The sequence below is a fragment of the Melanostigma gelatinosum genome (genome assembly GCF_949748355.1).
Source record: "Melanostigma gelatinosum genome assembly, chromosome: 11".
NCBI classification, from domain to species: domain Eukaryota; kingdom Metazoa; phylum Chordata; class Actinopteri; order Perciformes; family Zoarcidae; genus Melanostigma; species Melanostigma gelatinosum.
In genome coordinates, this window is record NC_136644.1 from 6,969,082 (window position 1) to 6,976,715 (window position 7,634).

The 7,634-nt window shown below is 46.8% G+C and overlaps 1 protein-coding gene across 3 annotated transcripts in view; it reads right to left on the reverse strand.

Moving 5' to 3' along the window:
* Nucleotides 1-1,374, reverse strand: part of tnrc6c2 (trinucleotide repeat containing adaptor 6C2) — a 41,163-nt gene extending 39,789 nt beyond the window's left edge. For all 3 annotated transcript variants that reach the window (XM_079278968.1, XM_079278967.1, XM_079278966.1), the window contains exon 1: nucleotides 772-1,374. The gene's annotated coding sequence lies outside the window, so the exon portion shown is untranslated. The remainder of the gene's footprint in view (nucleotides 1-771) is intronic.
* Between the last annotated feature and the right edge of the window lie 6,260 nt (nucleotides 1,375-7,634).

Genomic DNA, 7,634 nt, shown 5'->3' on the forward strand with positions numbered 1-7,634 from the left:
TAACACAGTAACGATCACGCTATAGATAACCGTGTGTGATTAAAGCCAATCACCATTACCTTTAACCTGATTACTATAGCGACATGGGAGGGGGCAATGCAATTCTCTCAGTCGGTTGGAGAAACCATCATATCACACGCTCACATGTGCCGAGTGTGTTCCCTGTCCACTCGGCCAATCACGAAAGAGCTGTGATATAACAGAAAAGTTACCAACGTTCAAATAAACATTTCAGTCATGGACCATAACGAATGTCCCAAAAGCAGCACATGGGAGAATACCACGGATCAAATCAGTCTTTTCTCATCGATCAAACATAAAAGCACTGTTCCTCTTCTCTTTTTTTTGACAGGGGACTCCTCTCAAAAACACCTTGAATCAGACTGTCTCATATCCACACACAGTGAGCCCCATGCTACTTCCTGGGGGGATATACAACCCGAATATTGTGAAGAAATCGCTTATCGGTGACACCACAAATAACCCCAGGTCGGTGTTAATGGGTGTTTTAATTACGCGACACTTGACATTGATTGCTGTAGTGTTAACGTCGTAAGTGGTTGTAACGGAGACAGGCTGCATCATAGAGCCGCGGGTTAGCCAATGCTCTGCAAACCAATGTCGCGATATGACATTAGTTTGATTAGCGTTATTTATGAGACATTGCAACTAGCTTATGAACACGTTTTAAAAAATAAATAAAAAAAAGCACCGATTAGTGGCATTCATCAAGTTATCGCACGAGAGAAAAGCTATGAATTGGACACTTACCTTGCGTTTAAACCACAGTTTTGGCAGCTTTCAGTGTAGAGTTGGTTCATGGCAGGAAAAAAAAAATATGCAGAAAAGCATTCTCCAATGTCTTTCTCAAGTTACCCGTGAAGAGATGGAGCAGAGATTCAGTCGCAGTTAAAGTCGGACTTGGCAAGATAAGCCGACTGGTGACAAGATAGCGAGGTAAACAGCGGCTACTCAGCCACACACACACACAGCAGGTACGGTAATTCACGCTTTGACCAAAACCAACACAGAAAAATCGTCGAAAAACAGTTCGTTAAAACGTCACGCTATAATGGGGGGAGGGGGCGGGGATGCGAAGGAAACGCCACTGACAACAACAACGAAAAACCCAAAACACGAATAAAAATGACTTTCAAAAGCAGCGAAATAGCGCGTCAGCTGCTTGACGCTGGAACTCGCTGCGAGGTTTTGCAAAAGCGGAGAAAAATCAGGCGGTTATCGGCGTAAAAGAGCGAGCCGACGGCCGTCAGCCAGTCAACTTGTTTTAAAGTGCAAAATAAATGTTTTGTTGTTGTTGTTTAGGTCGCCGGCTGGACGACTAGCGACGGGCTGGCCACCGCGAATGCAAAGTGAGAAACGACTCCAGGGAAATACATTCTGTGTGGATCCAGACAGCGGAGCGGACGGTCATGGTAGGCGTTCAGTGAGCTCTCGTTGACAGTGGTCTCGCAGCCATTTTGTTCAAACTAACAACACCGCAGTCTCGCTCTCCTCCTCCCAGGGAGCACGCAGACCAGGAAGTGCCTCCAGATACGTCACTCACGACCAACCAAAACGGAGGACGCTGACTCCGCCCGCCGCCCTCCGGCCCGCCCTCCTCCGCTTGCCAGACCTCCACAGCAGTCCACAGAGGATGAGCAGACAGGCGGCTCTTATTTCCAATGTAGTGGCTGAAAGCATGCAGCGAATACTGTGAGCTTCAAAAAAGAAACAAACGTGATTTATTCATAATCCTGCTATGGATTTTGGGAGGATGATGTTTCAGGGAAAGAAAGTATACCTACAAATAGTTACTTCAACACTTTCTCCTAGTGACACAAAATACTATCCAGTATAGAAATAAGACACCATAATTCACGACCAATATAGTGCAAAAGAGACACAGAAATAGTTTTTAAAAAGTCTACAAGCAGTTTTACATCGTGTCCTTTACTGAGCAGACTCAAATGTCTCTTAAAGGGCCCACGCCACGTTTTCTCTACCCAAGATGACCTTTGTCAAGAATCTCTGGATCACATGATGCCCAGAAACATGTGGCGATCATTCCAGGCTGTTCACAACATGATGGATGAGGTCGCCCTCGCACCCCCTGAACCGCGTCTGCAGCCGTGTCGGAGAAAGAAAATGTGTGGCCCCTGTCCATTCTCTGCGCTCTTTTCTTATGGAAATGTCGGCTCTGTGCACAGACAAACACACACTCTCTCTCTCACACACACACACCCACACACAGTGAGGTGGGGTCAAGGCTGCAGTCCACAAAGGGGAAGTCTGACCAGTGAGAACTCTCTCAGCAAAGCTCTGGGCTACTATACATCAACTGGGAGAGACTACTAATGAGAAAGCCAGGGGCCCCGCTCACAACTTGTTTTTCTCTCTCTCTCTCTCTCTCCTTTTCAAGGCAAGATGCCCAGAGCTATTGAAATAGCAAGCTCCGACTGAATGGAGAAAGCAGATGTTCCATACTCAGGGTTAAAAGAGGTGAGAGGAGAGGGGAATGCCTTCAGAAACGCCTGATGCAGATCACAGACTATTAAATTGAATGCAGATATTTGCTGTTCATTCATGCCACCTAAATTAATTGTGTTCCATGTGGGTCTCGAGCGAATGTGCCATATACTTGAAGCATCAGTCCAGTGATTTGCGAGCTAAAGTACCTTCATTTACTCGTAGCTTAAACTCTCCTTCATGGTCTCGCATGAGTTATCAAAGATGAAGATGGAAAAAGGACAGCTGAGACTTGAAACGGTACGTGGTTTGACATGATCTTAGCCATCAAAAGGCTCCTCAGGTGCCTGTGTGCGTGTTAATGTTGGTGTGTGTGTGTGTGTGTGTACGCTTCCTTCTACACATCCACTCTCCGGCTCTTCACGGCTTATTCTGAGATGTTTCTTTGACCAATTTCCCCAATTGCTTTCACATTTAAGCAGCCTGCTGACAGAAGCGGGCCAATGGGAAAGGTCCGCTCTGACATTCTGATCGGAAGCAGCCCAGACACAAGCCGTAGGACTGCAGCAGAGGTAATCGCTCACTCCTTCCCCTCTCAGACAATACACTTCTCCTCCTCCTCTTCTTGCTCTCGCCATCCTCCCTTTCTCCTCTCTCCTTTTTTTTCCTTTGCTCCTTTCAGTGCGCTCCTCTGCCTTTTGTTTTAAATCCAGTCCAATCATGAGCCGCGTTACGCATAAGGTTTTCATTTCAAACGCCTGCCGCCGGAGTCTGCCAGACTGACACGCACTCACACGTGCACACATTCACACAAGAACGCATGTGCACACACGGAAACCGCAGATTTTTGTGCAAAGCTATACACACTGGCTTCAGTCTCACGTCGCGAAGACACACTCGCACACGTGTGTGCTACGTGGCTACATGCATATTTAATGTATATATTAAATGCATTAATGAAAGCAAGTCTATCCAGAATCATTAACAATCACACAGATTCATAAAAGGATGACGAGTCATCAGATGAATTACATAAAAATAATCCCAACAGGCTGTATTTTTTTTTATCTTTTTTGCTTCAGCAGTCAAAATAGATTCCATAGTTTATGACAGACGAGCAGAATTTATGGGATCATCAAATGAATTTTTAGCGCTTTCTTGGCCTTACTCCCCAATACAAAGCCCCTATCCAAATGCTTGATGTTTAATCGTGTGGAATTAAACATCAAGCTGCTCATCTCCAAGGTCTGTAGCGTTGCATCGAGAGATGAGGACAAAGTGCAAGTAGCTGAAGGCATGGTAGTCCTTGAGAGGCGAAGGGATCCTTTTTATTAACATGCATTAAGAATAAAGAGTGAATTACCCTGAACAGAAGAGGTCTGACACATAAAAGCCATTCGGGAAATGAATGCACACTGCACTAAAACACACATGCGTGCGTGTGCATACAAACACGGACGCACTTTTAGAGTCTTGCATACAAATGAGGAGCAGACCTTGGCAACAAGATGCTTCTAATCCTCCATACTGCTGGGCCTCCGTTGTAGATAATATATTGCGGGGGGGGGGGGGGGGGAGGACAATAGTGAGAAGAAACAGCGAGCACATGTCCACAGTTTGTACGTGTGTCCATTTGTGTGTGCGGTGGAGGGAGGCAGGGCCGAGCGGGGCGTTGCAGTGCAGTATAGGACAGCGTTTCAGAGCTGTGGTAATTTCCCCCGAGGCGAGCGAGCAGGTAAAAGGCCAGCGAGGGAGGGAGGGAGGGATAGAAGGAGGCTGGAAAGAGAGGGAGGGAGGCAGAGAGTCAGCGAGCGAGTGTGTCAGAGAACAATGAGGAATGATACAGCGGTGGCTGGGGGAAAAAAAGAGGCCGGCAGACACACTGCATTCACAGCATCCCAAGGTTGAACGCAGTCACTCTCATTGTCAACACATTAACGTTCCTGTTTTCATTTCAGACCCCTTATCTTGTTAATGAGTGTTTTTTTTTCAACTGAGTCATTGTTTTTGTAATGAATTCATCTATTAATTACAGCTGCGCCTTTTTCCTGATGACCTTGCTTTATTTTGTTGCAGGCTGCAGACTTTAATATTAGCATACATTAAGCCCTGCTTATCTTTCATCCCCAAATGCTAATACGTCAAATTATCACCTGAAAAAAAAGAAAAACACAATAGTGGTTTGTATGTGTGTGTGTGTGTGTTTGTGGGTGAGCACCCACACTTATTAGCCCCCTTCCCCCTCCCCACTTGCAAACTCATTACCAGGGTATAAGACCTGCGTGGATTTTATGGTGTTTTGGGAACTGACTGGTTAATCAGATTTATTGCACACTTAAGCTTAATTGATTGCCTTTATGGATTCAAATGAATAATTAAGTGCTAACAAGCCTAGTTTCTGTTTCATCATTCTGAAATGATGATAATGACCCACAGAGAGTGAAGGTAGTGGAAGTGTCAATCAAAAAAAACGCAGGAACCACCGTTTGGCCTCGGTCCTCTGCTTGCTACAGAAGCAGCTGCTTATAATAATGCCGCGCATGAATCCTTCTACTGGCCCATCGCTCACACATTGTTTCACCTGAGCTTTGAACTCTAAAACCCAAAGCCAGAGATTCATTTTTCTGTCCGTTTGCTCTTCACGGGCCCTCCGCTGTCACACTTGATGTTTCTATTCGAAATGAAGTCGCATATGCTGCTGTATACCGGCAGTGAAAGGACAGACAGGTGCATTAAGATCAAGGCGGTCCAAACAGAGACCACATATCCTGACCTACAGATGCTCTTCACCAGATCAATACTGTCATCAGCGCAGACGAGCAGTCACAGATTAACCGGGCCTCTTTTAACAACCCCCCAACCCACACACACACACACACACACTCTCTCTCTCTCTCTCTCTCCCTCTCACACACCTGATTCAGTAGAGGCCCTGGGTGTATTGATTGGTTTGTATTGACTGACACACAGAAGTACCACATGTACTTGCTTGTAGACTGTATTTTTCACTGGCTGGCTGGCTGGCATTGAACAGTGGGGAGGGTGGCGGGTTAAAGCTCTATATTTGGGGCCGAGGAAGTCCTATCGTGTCTGTATATATGGATCCTCATCTGTATATGAATGGGATTTATTTTCAGCAATTGTTTTAATAAGAAGTTTCAAAATGAGTTACTTCTATACTTACATCCGACTCAAGGTCAAAACTGTGCAATGCTGTGAAAGTAATGATTGCTTCTGCATTTACATGCGTGTTTGACATTAGAAAAAAGGGCACGATAAAGGCCATATGAATGCCATCAATATCTTAGGTCTGGCCCTGCATTTTTTTTTTCACATGTCTCTGCGCATTCATTACATGCATTCAGACAAACATGACAATCTGCCTCCCCATCAGCCATTTTCGCAAAAATATGCACAAACTCAGAGAGCAAAACGAGCCGAATCGACAGCTATACGCGTCTGCTAGTGGCCGGGAGGCAACTGACTCAATCCCACATCCAATGTAAACGTTGGTGGCATATCCACAGGCACTGGCTGATATTTAGAAGTGCATTAACACAGGGTGGAGATGGGTTAATTCACTGTTTGTAGCCGGAGATCCGGAGAGGGTTCAGGGCACGCGAAAGAAGAGGGGAGGAGGGAGATGGATGATGGGATAAAAAAGAGAGGCGGAAAGAATGAGAAATAAAAAGGGAAGAGGGTGATGTGTGAAAAGCGAGACAACTGAGAGACGAAACATTTAAGCGGGTAGACGAAGAATGCAAATAAATGTGGCAGAGGGTTTGCTGGTGTTGATGGGTGGGTGGGTGAGTGTTTGGTGTGGGTGAAGGTGGGGGGGGAGTTGTTGTGAGCATTGCTGCTATCATCCGCCTCAGCCTGGGCGTCAGTTTGATTAATTCTGCTTTCCTCCGACTGACCTCCAAGGTCACTGGAATAGTGGGTACTCAGCCTCTCCCATTCTCTGCTGCACCGGAGGGGGGGGGGGTATAATACGCTCCCCCAGAGGCTCTTCCTCTCTGCTTTTTTCTTCTTCTTTCTTTTCCGTTTCCCCTCTTCTCTCTGTCTCTCTCTCTCTCATCCGCCGCAAATGTCTCCCCTTGGTCTGCCCTTCCCTCTCTTCCCTAGGGTTCTATATCTCTCATCCTCATCCATCCCTCTCCCTCGGCCATCACTTCTCTCTCTCTCTTTCTCTCTCTCTCTCTATCCCTGTCTATCTGACTCTTCTGCTCTCTTCCCACCAGCGCTCTCTAATCTGAAATGCAATCAAAAGCGGCAATAATGTAATGTGTTTGAAGATGCTGGAGAGAGAAAGGGGGGTAACAGGCCTGCGAGGGGCTTTTCGAGCACCCAGCGAGGTTTGGATAAACACATGACAAACACGCGCACAACCACAACCACAACCGCCACCGCTCCTCCTCCTCCTCCTCCTCCTCCTCCCACTCCTCTCCCTTTGTTCGCAGACAGACAGCCAAGGTGAAGGCACATGAATGGAGTTGTCCTACACCAATAGATACTTGGCAATGACACACTTCCTCTGGCTGAGCAAGCTCGCAGCAAAGTCTTGTGCCAGCCGGTCTTTCCTGGCATGGATCTGATGAGAAGGGAGTTAAATACAGACAGAGAGGGAGAGAGAGCGAGAGAGAAAGGGAGGGGGGGGGGGGGGTTGAAGTGTGCCAACCTCACTAAATCGAGTTGTGTATTGATGACCAACAACCTTTCCGAACTACAAACCATTTAGTTGAGACGGTATTATGTTTGCTGTAGCATCACACCGGCTGTGCTTTTGTGTTGACATCTCCTGCACATCGCCAACAATTAAAGGCTCACATCTGTCCGAGGCGAGCTGCACAGCGCACAGGAACAGGAACGGGTTCATGAACGGTAACTGACGGCACAAGAGTGCTAGTTACAGAGAGAGAGGGATAGACAAACAGATAAACAGAGTCGTTGTGTTGTGTATCTCTAAGCCGTGTCCAGACAAACATAACTGCATTTCAAAGCACACACACACAGCCCCCCTCATTGATGTCGGCGGTGAGTTGGCACAGTGGGGGTGCCGATTCATAGCATCATAAACCGCTGTGTGGCGTTCCCGTGTCTGATTAGCGCTCAAACTCACGGCCGCATCACTCAAACGGAACTCCTGAATTGGTATCTCATCTCACCAG